This window comes from Atractosteus spatula, chromosome 14 (assembly GCF_055471065.1).
Source record: "Atractosteus spatula isolate fAtrSpa1 chromosome 14, fAtrSpa1.hap1, whole genome shotgun sequence".
Taxonomy (NCBI): Eukaryota; Metazoa; Chordata; class Actinopteri; order Semionotiformes; family Lepisosteidae; genus Atractosteus; species Atractosteus spatula.
The window spans coordinates 40,588,009-40,607,437 of record NC_142719.1 but is presented as its reverse complement, the minus strand read 5'-3'; the positions used below and the strand labels follow the sequence as shown (position 1 = coordinate 40,607,437).

At 41.6% G+C, this 19,429-nt stretch overlaps 1 protein-coding gene and 1 long non-coding RNA gene across 2 annotated transcripts in view; one reads left to right on the top strand and one right to left on the bottom strand.

Moving 5' to 3' along the window:
* Positions 1-1,759, bottom strand: part of myot (myotilin) — a 28,871-nt gene extending 27,112 nt beyond the window's left edge. Inside the window, exon 1 of the mRNA XM_088931893.1 lies at positions 1,615-1,759. The gene's annotated coding sequence lies outside the window, so the exon portion shown is untranslated. The remainder of the gene's footprint in view (positions 1-1,614) is intronic.
* A 2,439-nt stretch (positions 1,760-4,198) lies between these two features.
* LOC148821341 (uncharacterized) lies at positions 4,199-18,729 on the top strand. Its single transcript, XR_016094146.1, has 4 exons — positions 4,199-4,402; positions 6,402-6,498; positions 13,449-13,537; positions 17,277-18,729. It is a non-coding gene; the product is annotated as an uncharacterized LOC148821341 (long non-coding RNA).
* Positions 18,730-19,429: the final 700 nt, after the last annotated feature.

Sequence of the window (19,429 nt, the reverse complement as noted above, 5' to 3'; positions counted from 1 at the left end):
AATCTATAAGGTTAGAATCACAAGCAAAGTTTTAAAATTGTAGGCAAAGTAAACTTTCCTAGGAAAGAGAGCACAAGAGAGGGCTAAGGGTTTAAGAGAGAGAAGGCTAAGATAAACATGGATTCAGTAGATAATATATGGTAACAGTTCAAAGATTTTCTTGAAACACAGGACAAATTCAACCTAAGAGTAAGCAAATCCAAGGATAGAAAGCAGTGCCCCCAAAATGGTTTATAAATCAATTAAGAAAAATATAGGAAAACATAAAGAAAATGACACAGGGCCATGTCTTCTGCAAATACTGTAGCTAACCTTTGCAATCACTAGTCAAAGTCGATATTCAATTATTTTCAAGCTTGCCAGTGAAGTACACTTCAATATGCACACAGCTCTTCTTACTCGAGACCCTTTCCAAGGCACCTTGAGATAGAAAGCCCTTCACCTTTCAGTGCACAGAAGCATCATCCACACCTCCGAGCTAATGGAGCACCGGGGCTCGCTGCCATAGTGTGATGTGTTCATGGTTTGCAGAGGAAGACACTTGAATTCTCATCTCAAATGCCAAGAGGAAAGGTCATTGAGGTCTTACAGCTGCCTGGCTTTAGTGAAGTGGAGGAGATGAGATCCATAGTACCTACAGACGTTCCCCATGATCAAAGAAAAGCAAATGGCTCATGTGACTGTAAGCATACCTGAGGCGTTGTAGCTGCTCTGGGCTGAAGATGTTTTTCACAATATTGTTAGCTCTCTAGCCCTCACAGCCATCCTGAGCTCTTGGTATGTCAGAACTGCAGAATAACTTATCCAGACCCACCTCCTGGAATGCTGAATTGCCTCATGCACTGTGCTGTGTATTCCATCACCTCACTAATCAATTCCCCAGGCTGGACCTCTCGCTGCTACTGAAATAGTCCTGTAATACTGTTGCAGAACTTCCACAATGTGAAAGTATTTCTTTTCTGCAATTCTAGAACACGTTCGCACAGATATCATATGATTTTCATGATGTTTTTTGTTTTCAGTATATGATTTCTGCCAGTTTGGCATTTCTGCTAAATTGCTCTTCATGCAAGTGACCATCGGTTTACAGGAGCAGTTTTTTCATGCAGAAAAGTGGATAGAAGGAAGAAAAAACAGAATGTTTCATCTCTACATGCTGAAAACACCAGAATAAAGTTTTTTGTTTCCTACTTAAAAAAAAAAGAGAAACAAGTCAGCAAAGTTACAGCAGCTTCCTGTCATGTTAAGTTCTTTCTCGCACTTAAACCATTATCAGACCAATGGCATTTCCTCATGGATGACTATAGCACCCTTTAAAAACACATCACCAAGGGCTGATTTTCAAAGCCTTTTGGTTTGGAGCTAATTTTTCTAAGACTATGTACAGACGATTAAGGGACAATGCTGACATACAGACATGAACGTTTTATTTTTGTCAAGTATTGTTTTGAGAGTGCTTACTTGAGACCTTTCTGGATTTAGAAAATCTCACACCGCAGCCAGAAGCTTTGAAAATCATCTTATTTCGATTCCCCAAATCCCCCCCCCCCAATGCCAGTAACTGTTCCATGGGGAAAATAGAAAAACGACTTCATGCAAATTCTTCAGCCTTACCAGTGTGGCACTCCACAGTTAATGAACAGATACCATTCCAGCAAACGGGAAAGAGCCGACCCTTCCTCAAGTTCTGCCGGCTGGGGGATTGTGCAGGGTGTCCGTACAGACAAACAGCAAGGGTCTTTCCTTGCGAGGTCTGGGTGTCATCTGCTGTGGGGGGCAGGAGGGGGGTTGTTGAGGGGGGGGGGGTATAGCTGCATACAACCCTGGCTCAGGGCTGCAGATGTCACATTTTGCATCTGAAGTGAAGTAAATCAAGGAAGTGAGCTCAGGCCCGGCTCAGGTTTCTGCCTCTCGCTCGCTCTCTTCCCTGCAGGACAGCTGACTCCACACTTAACAGAAAACCAAACACTCCGGCTTCAAATGCAAACGAGCCACCCAGTATCCCTCACTCATCCTTCAGCAGTGAAATGAGAAAAACACGTGTATAGGGCTGTTCACGCATGCACATACAGCCTCCCCTATTTTAAACCCACCCTCTTACCCAGAACCAGCTACTGGACATTACTGAGCAACACATGTACAGTACATCTGCACATTTGTCTTACTGTTCCAGACCTCACACACACAGCTCTGACAAAGCGATCAACCTATGTGGAGACCCAGCCCGGTGCGTCTTACTTCACTTCGACATAATCGATGCAAGCTTATTGGTTTTTTATTTGAGCATTTTTTTTCTCCACGAACAGAGTCACGACATTCCAGCCTCGGAACTGGAAACCTGTTTCCTGGGATGTTCCGGCTATGACAAGGTACAAGCTTTCATCACACCACCATCACCGGTCTGATTGTGAGGCTCCAGTCGAAAGATAGGCACTCCTGATGACACAGTGAAGTGAAAGAACACATAATTATGGCGTTTAGCAATTACGTGCCATGACTGGACATGAAAGCTATCATTCTGGCAGCAACAAATTACTTAATGGGCATCACTTGGGACTCTAGCACTGGTTTTTTAGTGTTTTTCTAACTGAGTGGAAGTGGGATTTTGGAAAAGCATGGATTAGTAAAAATTATTTTGGGGGGGGGCATGACTCCACCTACTGGTTTTCTTTTCACTGTAACTCTTCGGATCGGAGCTCTTTCATCATGATACCCTTTTCACTGTCTCATCTTTTTCTTTACATGAGAAGAATGAAGTTGAAGCAGCAACATAAATGAAAGGGTCTTCTTCCTGTTGATGTTTTAATTAAAATATTAACAACTTGCTGGACCGGTGACTTGTCCGGGGTGTAGTTCTGCTTTCTGTCGTAATCTTCCAGGATGGGCTCCAGGTTGCAGTACCCCCTCACCTGCAGGGGGCAGTGTTCTGATAATGGATGTATGATGAAGGTTGTGACACACCCTCATCACATGATCCCTGACGTGGTCTTTCGTTAACTCCCATGTCCATAATTCACTTTCCTGTTTCTTCTTTGTTTTAATTTAGGGAAAGAAAGAAAGGCAAAATTTCTTATATATAATCTTTTTATTTATATTTTGCTTATGGTAAATTAACTATTGTTTTCTGTATCTGTGCTGCCTTTTGTAGATCCACAGTGTTGTCCTTATCCTCAGAATGTGTCCCCCCTCCCGCCTTCTGGATCAGGTTACAGATCCTAACTCCTGTCTGGTTTAAATGGAGGCTGACCTGTCAATCAAGTGGAGCTGGGGGGTGGAGCTTGGGGTATTTAACCTGGCCCTCGTGATGTAGTAGTCAGTCTTGTCTTAGTCTTTGTGTGAGGTTGGTAATCTAGTCTGTGTGCTGTTTCACTGCTGGATTTATAGTGGGTTGGAATCTTCCAAAAAGCACATAGGAAATTATTTTAAAACAAGGGCTAAAAGTTTGTCAGCAGTAGCAAATTTAAAATCCAAAAGTCCCAAAGAACTCCTAGGAACTGCACTGACACCACCTGACTTTATAAATTTAGAGCTGCATATATCACATATAACACTCATCTCCACCTGATTCACTAGTGTTCCCCAGTTTTCTTAATTGCTGCTTGTCCAAATAGCACAAATGCTATGGGGATTCTGAACAGCCCCTGTTGCTCCGAGAGGTCACAGCCCTCTAATGTGGCAGGCCTCTGAGTATAAGTTTCGCTGGCTGGCATGCAGCTTCTCTGAATTCCTGGCACCCCCCCCCCCCCCCCCCCGCCCGGGCAGGAGCAGCTGTCCTGGGATCTAGCGTCAGAGAGCCCAGCCAGCGATTTCACCTGTTTGCCCCCGGCCTCAGCGACAGGGGCAGCAACTTGCCCCTCCGCCTTTCCATTCATCAAACACCGGCTAGAGGCTCTCAAACGTTTCACCATCTGCCTTCCTCGATAATACGCAAACAAAGCCAACAAGAAAAAATCCAGCCGCAGGGTTCTGTAACTGTGTTTCAACAACAAAAAAAAAAACATCACACTGACACACTGGGGTTCTCTGAAGCATCACGATTACAATGCAGTGACCTTCTGTGCTCCTCCTGTCTTCCTCAGTAGCTGACGGTGAGAGGTATAATAAATCATGTCCAGTATCAGTGACTCAGTGCTTTCCTTCTGTGGCAGGACGCTACATATGCTCATCCGGCTCATTCCAAAGCCGTTCTGGTACAGTTCGCCTGCACTCTGTTCCAGAACGGTGCGTTTACGCTTGTGTGGAGCAGCAGAGAATATCACTTCGAGGAGAGGAGACAGGACCAGGCTGTGAACATGGAGAAAGACATGCCTTGGCCTAAAGATGAGGTGCAGAAAGAAGAAAGAGGTCTACAAAACAGAGAACACCATACTGTTCTAGGAACAAAATTCGGGAAATCGAGGAGGCAAGTGTCAGCAAATTGTAAAAGAAAGTAAATGCGCAGAGTTCTTGAATTTCCAGTCTCTGCTCCAGGGAGTTAATATTAACTGCCACATTATGTTATTTCAGCAGACAGTATTCAAGACAAACCTTAATGCCTGTAGGTGTGCTAATAGTATTGCCACTGGAATTGAAAACACTGTGCAGTCTAGCCTTGGCCTGGCAGTCTGATTCAAAACAATGGCTTTCATTTGTGTCTGTTTTTTTTTTTCTGTGTGAATTATTTTCTTTCTGCTTCAAGAAAAACTGTAGGACTAAAATCATGAATACACATCAAATTAATTAAAAAAGGACAGGAAAATCTGTTCCACTCTTGTTTCACATAGCAGAATGAAAGGTTTCTGTCACAGCTTGAAATTAAAACAGATGAAATACCAAAGGAGCAGAGCAATTATAACATCATTTTCCTAACAACAAACTAAATAACTGGAAAATTGTTGTTCAGCAAGAGGTTAATAGACTTCTTCTCTGCTGTCTGTGAGGTACGTTTTTAGCCTTCTGACTGTGAGTTTTGCTGTTTTATGTCTTTCTAAGATGAGGGCTGCCTTAATAAAGAGTCAGAAAAAGTTCAAATCACTGCCTGCATCAGTTTATGATGCAGGAATGTTATTACACAGATAGGTTGTAAATAGGGAATTTTGTACGCACATATTTCTAGAACAAAAATAGTAAGAGTGAAATTCTATTGGCATCAAGGTGTTGATAATGTGTACTTTTTGAGCACTTTGAAAGACTCTCTGAAGGTGTCTCAACAGGTTGTATTTTTTTTCCCAATTTACACCACAACGTAGAAAAAATTCTCTGTTTTCTCTCCAGTTAATCATCGTGTGTGGAGTTAAGGAGCGATGCTAACCTTAGTTCCCCATAAACTTCTGGTAATGGCTCTGAAACTACTAGTTTCATCCCTTCCTCCTGATGTCTACACTGCAGAACTCCAAGACTGCACAGAGCCATGCACTCTAAACTGTGTGTTTGATAAAAGAGCACAATGTCTGAAAATGAACTTACAGCAACTAAGTAAAAGGATGAAAGGACTGTATTTTGGAGCCTTTCAAAGAAAAAGAAGAAGACATTTTAGTTCAGTCTATCCCTAACCAACATCACCCATGGAAAAACAAATATTTAATGAAGAGTAATTATGTGAACTAGATTATTCAAGTGAGTCATGTCATCTAATTTGGAGCAAGCTTGAATTCCTAAAGAATTCTCTAGATAGAGAGACATCCAACTAATTTTCTGCTTTTGAGGCCTGAGGTTATATTGTGTGGCCTTTTAGCAAAACATTACCAGAGAAACTGCAGTACAGCCACATGGCACAGCACCATATCGTCCTCTCAGTAATATTAGGAGATTTATCTGATGAAATAAAACATAATCTCCTCCTGAAAGATCACTGCATAGCTTTTCATCAATAGGTTGTGACCTTTCATTTCCCCTCATTTAAAAAAAACGTGTGATACATCTCAACCAGCATCTTGCCAACAGAGACTTGCTGAATGTCATTCCTCCAGAGCGAACCTCCCGTTTAAACCTACATAGACGAAAAGGCCAACAGGACATGCCCCAGACGTGGAATGAAATTAGAGGGTCCTCATCAGTCACAGGTGTCTCTGGAAACTCAGGAGGGTGGGCTTTGCAAACTAATTCGAAAAAAGTTCAAGAAACTGACAGCCAATTCCTATACCATGTGGACTTCTGTCCTGTCGAGCAGATTTTCCGAGCATTCAGACAGCAGCTCTGGCTCTCTGCCTGACTGCCTCCTGAGAAAATTCAGACACATCTGTGCGATCTGTCAAAGCAGACTGCTAACACATCCTGACACAGGGGCTGTGCGTGTGATGCGTGTACTGGACAGCCCAGTGATCAGCTGGCCCATGTATGAGAGTATGTGAAACTGGTGATAGTGTGGCTGGAATGCATAATATCCTTTTCATACTGTTAATAATGTTTATATTTGCCAGCAGCTATATCACCCTGCAACTCACAACTGGCAGCCCACTGAAGCACAGCAGCTGTGAACCTGATTGGTACCTGGATGGGAGACCTCCTGGGAAAAACAAGGTTGATGCTGGAAGAGGTGTTAGTAGGGCCAGTAGCGGGCGCTCACCCTGTGGTCCATGTGGGTCATAATGCACCAGTGTAGTGATGGGAACACTATTCTGCAACAAAACCACCGTCCTTCAGATGAGACATAAAACTGAACTCTCCATGGTTATTAAAGATCCCAGGGCATTTCTTGAAAAGAGTAGGGGTGTAGCCCTGGCGTCCTGGCCAAATTTCCCTCTTGCCTTTACCAGTCAGGACCTCCTATTAATCCCCATTTATGAATTGGCTTCATTACTCTGCTCTCCTCCCCACTGATAGCTGATGTGTGGGGAGCGTTCTGGTGCACTATGGCTGTCGTGGCATCATCCAGGTGGGGCTGCACACAGGTGGTGGTGGAGGGGATCCCCATTACCTGTAAAGCGCTTTGAGTGGAGTGTCCAGAAAAGCGCTCTATAAGTGTAAGGAATTATTATTAATTATTATGATATCATACAGAGCCTTTCATAAGTGTATCCCAATGTGCTGTACAACAGACTTATGCAGGTACAAACACAGACAAACTGAGCAAGGTAATATGAAATATGAGAGTGCCAGAGTCATGGTGCACAGCAACAGAATGTGCCTGCATTGATAGATGGGTTATTTTCCCAGCTAAACATTACATAGGAAACTGAAAATACACTTTTTCATTCCACTAATGCTGTTATTGCTTGTCTTTGATTCAGAAAACAGTTTTAATGAACTATGTGTGATTCATGCCACATAGTCTGTTCAACAATGGTCCTTAATCAACAAGATTTAATTAGACAAAAAAGGAATGCTTGCTTTTCAACACAACACTTCAGGTATTGTCTTATAGATTAACTTGCACCCTATTTAGTTTTCATTTTGCTGAGCAGCATTTAAAAGACAGACACTATACTGTACTTTGAGATAATGATCACATTGGTTCTAAGCAGATGACAGGCTCAAGACGCTCTGAGAGTTTCGGCTGGATGTTCATACAGAATTCTAATGTATTCTCCTTCAACGGAGAAAACAGATGGAAACACTCAGAGACAAGCTCTAAATTCTACCCAAGGGGCAAAGGAAAGCAGTTTGAAATCAATTCATATCAACCCTTCTTGCAAATGCCTGCAAATTAAGCAATATTAAGTAACTTGTCTGCACAGAGCAAAGAAAGCAATCAATATAATGAGCCTGCTGATGGGTTTTTTTTGTTGCCATAAAAGTGATTAGAAACTTAAGTTTTCAGTGACTGGCAGAACAGAGAACAGTGCTGTTTAACTCAGTTGACACATCCAACTTCTAAATAACTGATGGAGGAGACAAAAGGAAACTTTTAAAGCAAGGCTTGTGGTTTTACTTCAAGTTCCATTAAAGGAAAATCCGGGTAGAGATGTCATTTTAGGTGAATAAGTACTTTTTTGTGCTGCCAATAAAATCTTTGCTAAATAATGAATTGGGATTAAACAGGGGTGGCTGTTCTGAGTACTTCCTGTATGTTTCTTCAATTTTTTTAATAATTAGGTACAATACTCCATTATCAGAGTGTAACGTGAAGTGTAGTTCAGGACCCTATCCAGACAGTATAATCCGGAATATAAGTGGAGAAGGACAACTGGGAAAACACAATGAAGATCAGGACGGGAGGACAGACGGGGGGAGAGGGGAGGGGGGGTGTGTGACCGCGGTGATCCGGTGGTGTGGCACAGGCGAACAAGTCCCAACAGTCCAAAAGGGGGAATCCGGGGCGCAGTCCAGGGGCCAGGTGCCGGGAGAACCATCCAAGACAGACAAGGTTAAAATCCGGAACAGGATCAGGAACAGGGAACCAAAAGATAAAACCAGGGTAACAAGACCAGGCACTCCCGGCCCCGGACTCAGACGGTCAGGACGCCGCGATGAAGCCGATGCCGTCGGGTCTCTCCTGGACCCGCGGGCTTCCGGGCTTCCGATGCTGAGCGAGGAATAACAGGCTAAACAGGGGCAGGTGCATGTAATCAACTAAAATACGAAAGGGTCGGAGCACCCTTAAGAGGAGGGATGACGATCGTGAGATTGTGTAAAATGCTAACCGCTGTGTACACAAAGCCAGTTTTAAACTGTGATTTCTGTACTTCACTATTCCCAGAAACCCTAACGTAATAGTCCTCGGGCCCATTTTCAAAGCTTAATGCATTTATTTTACAAAAGGAGAAAAAACCTTGTCTGCAGATTCACAGATCCCAATCCATACTAATCGTAGACTACGAAGATTATCAATCTTGGATATTGTTAGAATGGATGTTATTTTCAGCTGTAACTAGTGATACTTCAGATCAACAAGTCTAGGAGTACGGCTTATCATGGTTTATAGAAGGCACAGAAAAAATATAACTTAAATATCACTGTCCCAGATATTTAATGAAGTTCAATTTCAGACCTGGGGTGCTGTCTGTGTGGTGTTTGTATATTCTCCCCAAGTTCTTGTGAGTTTCCTCTGGGTGCTCCAGTTTCCTCTCACAGTCCAAAGACATGCTGGCAGGTGAATTGACTTCTTGGAAAACAGGCCCTGGTGTAAGTGTGTGTGTGTGTGTGTGTGTGTGTGTGTGTGTGTGTGTGTGTGTGTGTGTGTGTCTGCCCTGTGTCCCCTGAGACTGGCATCCCATCCTGGAATATCTTGCCTTGTGCCTGTTGCTTGTGGGGATAAGCCTCTGGGTCCCTCGTGACTTTAAATTGGATAAAGCAAATGGATGTTTGAATTCTGGAGGCTCTAATTGAAGACGCACCCTGGGGTTTGAGCTTTCAGATAGATTGCTTTAGGTTTGAATGGCCACAAATTTCTTTTTGATCTTGCACTTCACTCCTTGCTGCTTCTGCCTTGCTCCAACAGCACCTCCGACATGGACAGTGAATGCCAGCCTTCTCTTCCTGCAGCCCTGAAGTCTCTTTATTACCTGTCTTCCTTCAAAAGACTAGGAGGCCTTTTAGCCCACTTGACATGAGCGAGATTTTAAAAATGAAGAAGCACTATAAAAAGAACTCTGATGCTGTATAGCCAGACAGCTCTTACAACAGATAATCGAGTTTTTATGTAAACGTATTTATCTTCTTTTAAAATGTGATGTCAGCCGTACAAACTGCTTTCAGCTGCACTTCTATCTCACTTTCTCTGTCTGGCTTGCCGAAGTGATGAGCTTCATATTACACCTTGCACTCAAGGTTTTTTTAAAAAAAAACCCCACACATATAATGAGAAAAAGCCTAGATTAAAATCAGTCAAATGCATCAGTAAATCCTAGAATTTGATACTGTTCCTGAGCTCCTGCATTACATTAAACCCTAATACAATTTAGACCACCATTTGCCTTGGATAGACTGTATGTATGGATAATAGAGTCCTGCTTATTTGAAGCCCCAGCAGCAGGGGGGGTTACCGAGTCAGCTTAAGGCATGTTTTGACAATTACTGTCACTCCCCCCATTCTACTCCTTTGAGGTTCTGGAAAAAAAACAACTCGTTTTCTTTCTTTTTTTTCCATGGCCCCTTTACTTTAGCCGAGATGTCTGATACAAGGATAACATACACAAATAAAATCCCTGCTGGAAACCCACAGTCCTGTTTTACAGCAGCGCTAAACCACCAGCTTTCACTAGATAAGCTTCGCCCATTCTCAACGGGATTTGTTGGTTTTTTTTCGTGCTCGGCGATAATTGCCCTTTTTTATTAGAGCTGTCAGAGGAAGATTACACTGCAGTGCTGGAAAGAAAGAGGAAGGATGTTGTGGTGGTACTGTACAAGTGCTGATGCTGTTGAAAAGCCCTGAATCCACGAGGGGCGAGACAAGCCGTCTGCCAGTACAGCCTGACCTTTTTGGTGCTGTTAGGAGGACTGCTCCTCTGAAGCATCTCCTACAGTACCTCTAATTGTTCCATTAAATCTAATTCAATTAAAATCAGCTGCCCATTTTATTGCTTTGTTCAAGATCTACTGAGAATAATATGAAGCAATTACAAGACACTCTCCACTTGACTGTTCTACTGCCGCTGGGAAAAATAAAAGATAGTATCAGATTGTTTCCAGCCTAGTCAGTTTTGGTTTACCAGCTGGTACATGGTACAGTATGCACTGATAGAAATATTTATTATTTAGAAATATCTAACATGCATTTAGTTGTACCTGCATACTTAGCTTCCATGTTCACCAATTGTTTCTTCACTGATGTGCAGAAAGCTGTAATGCCTACCTGATGCTCCCACCCGCAGTCAGTTGCCTATTGATTTTCTCATGGTGTTGGGTTATGCAAATGAAGAAAGACACAAGATGTGAAGAAGGGGTTAACTGATTCCTTTCTGCATGAGGACTGGACTTCTAAGTAACAGGCTAGAGTTATGGCAAGAAAGGGGGATAACTGATAAGGATTCCAGATGTCAGATAGGAAACCCCCCAGGGACGGAAACATAACCCTGACCATTTGGCCAAAGTCTGCACTGTCCGAACACCGTGACCTCCCCCATTACCATAGTAATGAGCTACGTCAGAAGCGGCAGCAAAGGGATATTACCATAGTAATGAGCTACGTCAGAAGCGGCAGAAAAGGGCTATATAAACTGGAAGTTTTGTACCGGCACTTTGAACAATACTTCGGTTTTGTTGTTCCTTGCATGCAATAAAACTCATCTGTTTAACTTCATCTCGGGATCCAGAACTTATTTTTTCTGTTACAACACAAACCATCACCAACAGACGAGAGCACAGTATGAACTACTGCAGGTGTCTTGAATGCCAGCCTGGGTCATGTCACTAGCTGACTGTAACAGGAGTGTGCCACGGGGCAGTTCACAATTGGCCAGGCGTAGGCAGGGGTAAGACTGGGATCCATCCGCTCCCGGATCGATGAAGTAGCCACCTCCATGTCCTCTCAGAGAGCATGCAGTAGTGTCAGTTAGGGGTGCATCTCTCCTCCAGTCAGCGCCAAACCTCCACATTGGGTGGGTAGACAATAAGAAATAATTTAAATAAGTTCTAAAACAAAAGTGTTGGGATAAGCTTGGATTGCATCCATTATCCTTTCTTCGAGGTACTCCCAGTTCAGTCAAGAGATACATTTTAAGTGCAATAAGACGATTTCCCTGGTGCAGAAAAACCCAGAACAATGTTATCTTTAAAAGGCTTACTGTGCTGGTTGGAGTGCAGTGATCGCAATGATGCGGTGAAATTTGTATAAATAAAAATATACTTATAGATGAGCAAATTTTATCCATGCACATATTTTCAATGCTTTTTTTAGTGTTTTGGGCCATTTTTATATATTTGAGCATAGATCTATAAAGTGCTCTCGGGACATATTCATTCATATTACTCTTCCACATGGGATAACTGATAAGCAGCAGTTTGCCTTGGCAGTTTCCACAGCTAAACTTCCATCTCATTCACGTCTTTTTCTTTCTATTCCTCCAATACACTTATTAAAAAGAATGCACAAAAGAAATGAGCTCTGTATTCCACTAAATGATCCAATTTCCTGATACACCTGATGTGTCTTTTTTAACTGGTGACTTTTGAAAAGCAGTATTCGGGGATTTTAACTAGGTGTGCTTCATGCCTCAATTACCCATTGTGCTCAGTGTGATTTGCAGTAAACTCCGGCAGTGTTTACTTCAGCTATCTGAGGAAAAAAGCCGAAAAGATGAGGGGAGCAGGCGATTTTCGTCAGTTCTGATCTCATTTCATTTAGAACTTAAAGATCTCACAGCGATTCAGGAGATCTGAAACAAAATCGGCTGCCATTGAAGTAACAAAGTTTATTGAACAGTAGGCAGAATGGTCAAGAGCACCATTTTAATTATAAATATAATGAATTTCGAGTCCATCCTGTGAGTTATGCCTTTCAACTCAAGTATGTAGCTGTAATGCTTTATTTCTTTTGATATTACCACCCTGACCCTGAGTCTGTTTTGCAAGGGAGACTATAGCTTATGTTTCCAAGGCAACACCTTAACCATTAAGTGGGTGTGCATTCTGTGCTCCCCCTCATTGCCTCTCTCCCCTGCTCTCGTGTCTTTTCATGTCATAGAAGGGACTATAAATAACATTGTATACTTGTCATAATAAAAGGGCAAAAATGCAATTCACAGACGCCCAGATGTCCAATGTTTTGTTAATGAACAGACAGCCAACTCTGGCTGTTTTATGCCTGAGAAAGAGCAGTGTCCACGACAGGACAGCGGTGGCAATTGCTTAAAGAAACTAGTGGGCTGCAGGACACAGGAACATGATTTTACAGTTCACATGAGTCACAGAAGAATATATTAATAGATCATTTATAATAAATCAAGACTGTGCCGTGTATCCATTTCATTCATGCATCCTAGTATTTTTATACCATTCAATGAAATAGTGTTCTTAAATAGTGCATTTATAACTAATTGTATTATTAATATATATTTATTTTACATATTTTAAATGTTTGAATTTTTTTATTATGTTTTTTCTTTACTTTATCTTGAAACTGGACACAGCAAATCCAGAAGATTGTTTTTCAGCATTGTGGGAAATTGCGACTGATATTTTAAAAACTAAAAAAAAAATTGATCACAATCATTGATCTTCCTTATAATATGATGAGCCAGGGGAATTCAATACAGTCCTAAATCATTACTGAATAATGGTAAGGATTTGCCTTAAAGTCAATGCATAATCTTCCTGAAGACATAAATCGACACCTGGTCTAAATGTAATACTAATAGCCTTGCACATCAAGCTAACCTTCAAAACATGGTCGAGAATTAGATCCAGCACTTTATTCGATATGATTTATTTTCATTCTCTGTCCTTCATTTGATGCCTGCAACTAATAATGAAAATTATCCCTGATTTACAGCTGATTAAAAAGTCATGCGATATTTATTGTCACTGGAACTGTGGATTTCTGTTGTGCCTACTCAATGCCTGCCACTGACCACAGCTTTCATTTTAAACAGTTTGCTGTCACTTCAGACAACAGTGAGGCTTCTCACTGGAGCAGGAACAAGCTTATGACTGGTACCATAAGGACACGGATCCTCTGAAGGTAGGATCAGTAGGATCTATTCAATAGGAGTTGAAGGAGTTTAAGGTGGCCCATCTGAACATATGCTGTGGAGCCTATGGTAAATGATACTTCATTTCCTGCAATTACTTTGTTCTCATGTCATCTTTAGCTGTCTGTTCCCATAGCGACTGAGGAGCTTTGAGGACAATGGCTCACACATACACTTTGCTGTTGACTGAGCTTCTACCTGAGTGCAGATCAATTGTAATAGCTGGCTCACATGTGGATGAGTTTTGAGGATTTCAAGAATCCAAACCAAGTGCTGGGGAAGCTTCCAGCTGCCTGTGAGTTCTTGTGAAAGTTAATACAGTAGCTGTCTGTGTGGTTCATCGCCTTTGAAGCTCTGAAGGCTACATTATTGATGAAGTACCGTACCAAGGGCGTCTGAAGGCGGATGGGCTAAAAATAACACTTTTTTCTGTTAGTGCTTTTCTTGTTTCTTCGATTAGAAAGTGGGGCACACTTATTTTACATGCGACATGGTTTTAGGACCTGAATCTGAGGTTTTGAAGCAGGAATAGCAGGGAATAGGAACAAAAAAAAGGTAGAAAAACCAGATTCAGTGAAATGTTTACCTTATCCTTCTATCCCATGAGACCCTGAGAGAGAAGTAATTAGTATTTCTGTGCACTGAGCACAAAGTGAAACTGTGTCTATCTGATGGTTTGGTCTGGTGCAGGACCTGACATATTGATGAAGAGGTCACACAGGTGTGGAAGTGTGGAGGGCTCACTGTGCACATTGCTCTGCTAGCTTTGAGATATGATTTTGTATTCATAAGGGCAATATTTACTAAAATCATACAAAGAAACGTGCAAACAAAAGGCATCGTTCAAAGTCAGCGGTAATAAACCTACTGTCTATCGACTCCTGCCTACAAACTGTACTTGCCTCAGGGAGAACACTGCAGTACTGATGGGAGCTGTAGCATCAACAGATAATTTTGGAAGCAACATAAGGGCAATAACAAGCATTAAAATCAAATAATTAAATAATAGAGACAAGTAAAGTTTAGAGAGAAAAAAACGTTTCGGCTGTCAAGATTTCTCCAGGCGGGGGACTCCTTCCCCACTCAACCTCCTCATAACAAACTGTGCTTATTCAGCTTAAGTAGGTGAAATATATTTTCTTAAATCCTCTGCTAATGTCTGTTATCGATTCGGGACAGGAAGGACATTCCTCCGTCATTTGGCGCGGATGCCTCGCATACTCAGCCACTTTCGGCTTGTCTATATATCGCGCCCCTGGCGCTGTGCGATTACAGAGCAGCTTGCCTCGTCGCTGGCTTTAAGAATCAAGATTCCCGACGAGAGCTATGGGAGCAGCAGGCCAGATAAATCCTGGGGGGGTTTATTTATGGGGAGAATGAGCTCTGTGAGAAACGGACACCGAGCGTGTTTTATACCCCCTTATCTCTTCAGGCAGACGATCGGACGTGCCTCTCGGCTGCAGTTTTCACCCTGTTGTGAACACAGATTTCTAACGACGTCCATCACTACAACAAAGAAAACTACAGCAAATTAGTTGTTAATCAGCAGTAAAATAAAACTGATGTCTGGATCAGTCCACAATAGGATTCCCCTTTCAGATGTGGTTCAAATTTAATTTCCTTATTAAATACCAAGTATCAGTATTGTTATCACTTGTATTAATTCTTCATTTTCTTAATGAAAGGGGGCAGCACAAACGCACACAAGATGTGAAGTTTGCGGAGCTAATGAAATTGAAATGGTCTTATTTGCCTCTACTGGCTATTGAATTTATTTGTACTCGACAAGGCCACACTTATCTACCGCCTATTATGGACAATATAATTGTATCAGAGCTCTTTTCACACTGTCAGTTGTCTCCAGTGTGCTGTCCTATTTTGTAGATCATGTATCTTCTCCGCTGCAGACTTGACCACTGTTACGATAGAATAAATGGAACAATAAACCTCTGGACTGAGTATTACTTCAATAAATAGAAAAATACGTTTTGTAACAAGTGCTTACGTCTTGTGCAGGGGATATTACAGACTCTTTCCATAAAGACCAGCCCCTCATCTGAGAGAAGGTCCAGTTTCACCAAGTGTGGCTTTAAAATCAGTATTAAATATTCTTTACAAGAATTTTCTTTAGTGCGATAAAACGGGGTGGCCAGCGGGTTAGTTTTATAGAGACAAAAAACAAGAAAGCTGTAAAATTGTGTGCAGTGTGTGAAAAAACTCAACAAATAAAACCCAGTTCATCCAAAATGGAAAACAAAATGGTACTGTGGGAATTTGAAATACAGGAACAAATTAGGATTTAAGAATGTTTACCTTACGTGGTCAGGTTTGGTTATTTGCACTATTTTATGTGTGGGGAGGGTGATTAATGTCACAAGTATGCTTCTCTGAGCCGTGTAGCAGGCCTCAGCGCTCTGAGCGAGTTACAGAAGATATGTCACCCCCCTCTGAAAACTAGACCGTGTAAAACTCACCATGTCATTGCTCCCTGTCTTTGGTGTGGCGTCCACTGTATAGAGAGCATGCTCAGATCTCAGGAGCGACAGGGACGGATTTCGGGGATGTTAAGGGATAGAGGGGAGAAATCCAATTTATTTATGCTGGGTTGCTCACTAAATATGTCAGGAGTCTTTACTTTTTATTGCTATTTAACTACAGTACATTGGAGATGTGAGAGGATCATTCCTTTTACACAGCAGAGAGAGAAGCCTCAGCATTTTAAAATTATACCTGTCGATCATGTTGGCATGGGCACTTAACCTCGCTGGCACATCTTCTGCAGACTTATTGTCATGTCAATGGCAATTTTGGGTCTCCATCTGAAAGAAAGCCTTCATATTTCACACTCCATAATGACAAGAAGAGCTGCATTAAAACACAAAAGGTCTGACTTATTACTCATCCCTCCCCCTGTTGCTTAGCAACTTGTCTTACAGAACCTTCTTCAAAGTCAGCTTCTGCCAAGTTACAAGGGATGCCTCAAAACTATTTTTTTGCTCTGCTAACATTTTCATGCTTTGAAACAGAATGTATATTCAAGGTAGACAGAACTCAAAACGTATCCATGTTGTATTAATTCAAAGAACCGGGTTTGATAACTTGCTGTGCTGCTGTTCTCCTTTACAGCAATCTGAATTTCTGGGATTTGCCATTTCCGCTCCTGCCACAGGCTCTGCATGACAGCGGCCCTCGGAAAGCTGTCTTTTTTGCAGGGTTCAGTCCACGATAACTCTGTAGTGCTCAAGAAGTTCACAATCATTGAATGGGCTCACACATTGCAAGGGCAAAATGCAATCTGCCATGAGCATTCTCCTGCAATGGCAGACAGAGGTCGCCCATAAAAATCCCAGTATATTGCACAGAAAAGGCAGGTAGACCACTAGCAGTCATCAAATGCACACCACACCAAAGACAGCATTGTCCTAGGCTCTAGTACCTACAGTATGGAGCAATCGCTGTGTGCTGAAAAGGGGCCAGAGTATATTTTTTTAAAGGACAAACCCATGTCAGATGCAAAATGTACTGTGAGCTGAAAGTGTTGTTACAAGCGCTCAACCCGCCAGTCTCCAGCTCTACTTTGGGGTTGTGGGGTAACGATCAATCATACGGAAGTTCATCAGAGCTGCTTCATTAAAAAAAAGTCACATCCAAGCCAAATGCTGTGGAAGTGTTTAATGGACAAACACTTAATGACATCTTTTCCCCATTTCCTTCCTGTCTCTTCCCTAGTCGTGCTCTATCACTCGTGTCTTTCAAATCGGAAAATAAATGACAACTGATGGAAGTGAGATTGAAGAGGACAGCTGGTCCATTTGTACCATGTGATGCAGCAGGAAACAAGGCCATCTTATGTTCCATCGGGACTGTCGCCAATAAGTAGCCAGCCGCATTGACCTGTGATAATTCATCTGTTCTTGGTTGGGCTATTGTGAGCATATGTCTCATTCTGTAACGGTATCACAAATAGACCATGAGTGAATAAGAATGTGCCCTTGGGCTTGCAGTTCAGTCACCTTTGACCTGTTTGAGTGTTCTGTTCATTTAAAGAAAAGAGGGGAAATGGGAAAAATGGGTGTTGTTATGTTATCTATGACCATCGATATTTTTGCCATTTCAGGTTAAAGGGGCCGGATCTATTGCTTTTTACGTGTTACAAGTAAAATGCACCTTAAAACAAACTAGCAGTTACTGTCTATAATTACAGTATATAGTGTAGTTCCATACTGGTACTTCAAGGACAAAAATCATTTGAGATTTTTCAATTTATGTCTGATGGTGTATATTAAGATTATTTAGGTGCTCTAATGTTCTCCAACTAGATCATACATTTTTAAAGCTTAATTAACAATATTATATGTACACAGACTATTAACATGCTCTTGTTCATTTTCTCATCCTTTATTTAATCTCAAACACAAAGAGGTTATATAATAATTGTAAAAACAAGGAGAGCTAGGGTCAGAGAGAGGTGCTGAACAGGCAACCTCCAGTTAACCTCCTATAGTTTATTTACTTGGGCCACTGTGCTAGGCACTGTAGCATCCTTGGGTTTGAAAACCCAGTGACTGGATCAAAAAACCCAGGTTGTTAGAACCACAGAACTGGACCTGAGAGACCCTAATTCAAATCAGCGGGGTTTTATTGTTTTTATTATTGCATGGCTGAATGACTTTTATAGAAATATTTAAGGAGAGATACGATAAGTATTAAAAGAAATGATGCAAAAGCAAGCTAATATCTGTTGCATGCATAAAAGTTACAACGGTGTTAGTGCCTGCCATTGATTCATCTTTCGCTTCTCGCAGCGAATATCGTGATGTCATCCGATAGCATTAAAACACACACAAATAATTTTCCACTTTAGAGCCATGAAGTAAAACATGCTGCATCTTGGAGGAGCTAGAATGCACTGAACCACAAATAAATGTTGACTGCTGACTTTTCTCACACTCGGAAAAGAAGACCGAGTTAATAAATGTTATATCACTTGCACGTTATGATGTTCTTGGTCTTGCACGATGGCTCTCTCTGCAGGGGCTCAGTATAAGAGTCAGGGTAACTGGATTTGCACAGCTCTGTCAGGTAATGTTTCATCTGTACAGCTGGAGGGAATGGGGTAATGGAATTGTCATGACTCTAGGTCTGACTGTATGAAAATTTGTTTGGTGTCAAAGAAATAAAATATGTTACAATACACCGAACTGAACACAGATTGTCACTTGCGTACAATGCAATTCTATTATTGTAGATGATCATGGACAGTTGTAATTCTGTTCTGATTTCAATACCCCATGCATAACATAAATCTGAGGTAATGTCCTGGAGTCTGGCTTTGATAGATCAGGGGTACACTGAGAAGGAGGTAAAAGCAAAATAAAATTGCCACTTATTGTTAATAAAGACAACATGATATTGAGATTAGATAAAAGAAAAAAGATTCAGATCTACATGTGCTCCCACATCCCCAGTGATCCATTTCCATTCTTTTTCTTTGAATTGGATTTACTTAACAGAAGAAACTAGAAGAAGATCTTCAGTGCTTGAAGGTACTATAGCTATAAAAGTCACAATGGTCATGTTTTCTTTTTCTTTTTTTCTTTTTCTGCTCAAAGAACACAAGAGGAGCCCTGTATCATTGCCTAAGACTGCATACAAATGGTTAATAATGATTTGCTTTGGATTTTTTAATAGTATTCTTTAAGCTGACATTTGATTTCTTGTTTTAATGGTTCATCTATTGAGACCATAAAAACACCTTACAGGTGACAATAAAGGATTGTTTGCATTTGGGAGTGATCGCTGTTTGAATCTGGGACCTGCTTGAGGTGAAATGAATGTCTTAATCTGACACTTGAAGTTTTGAACGCAGTGACCTTTTGCTT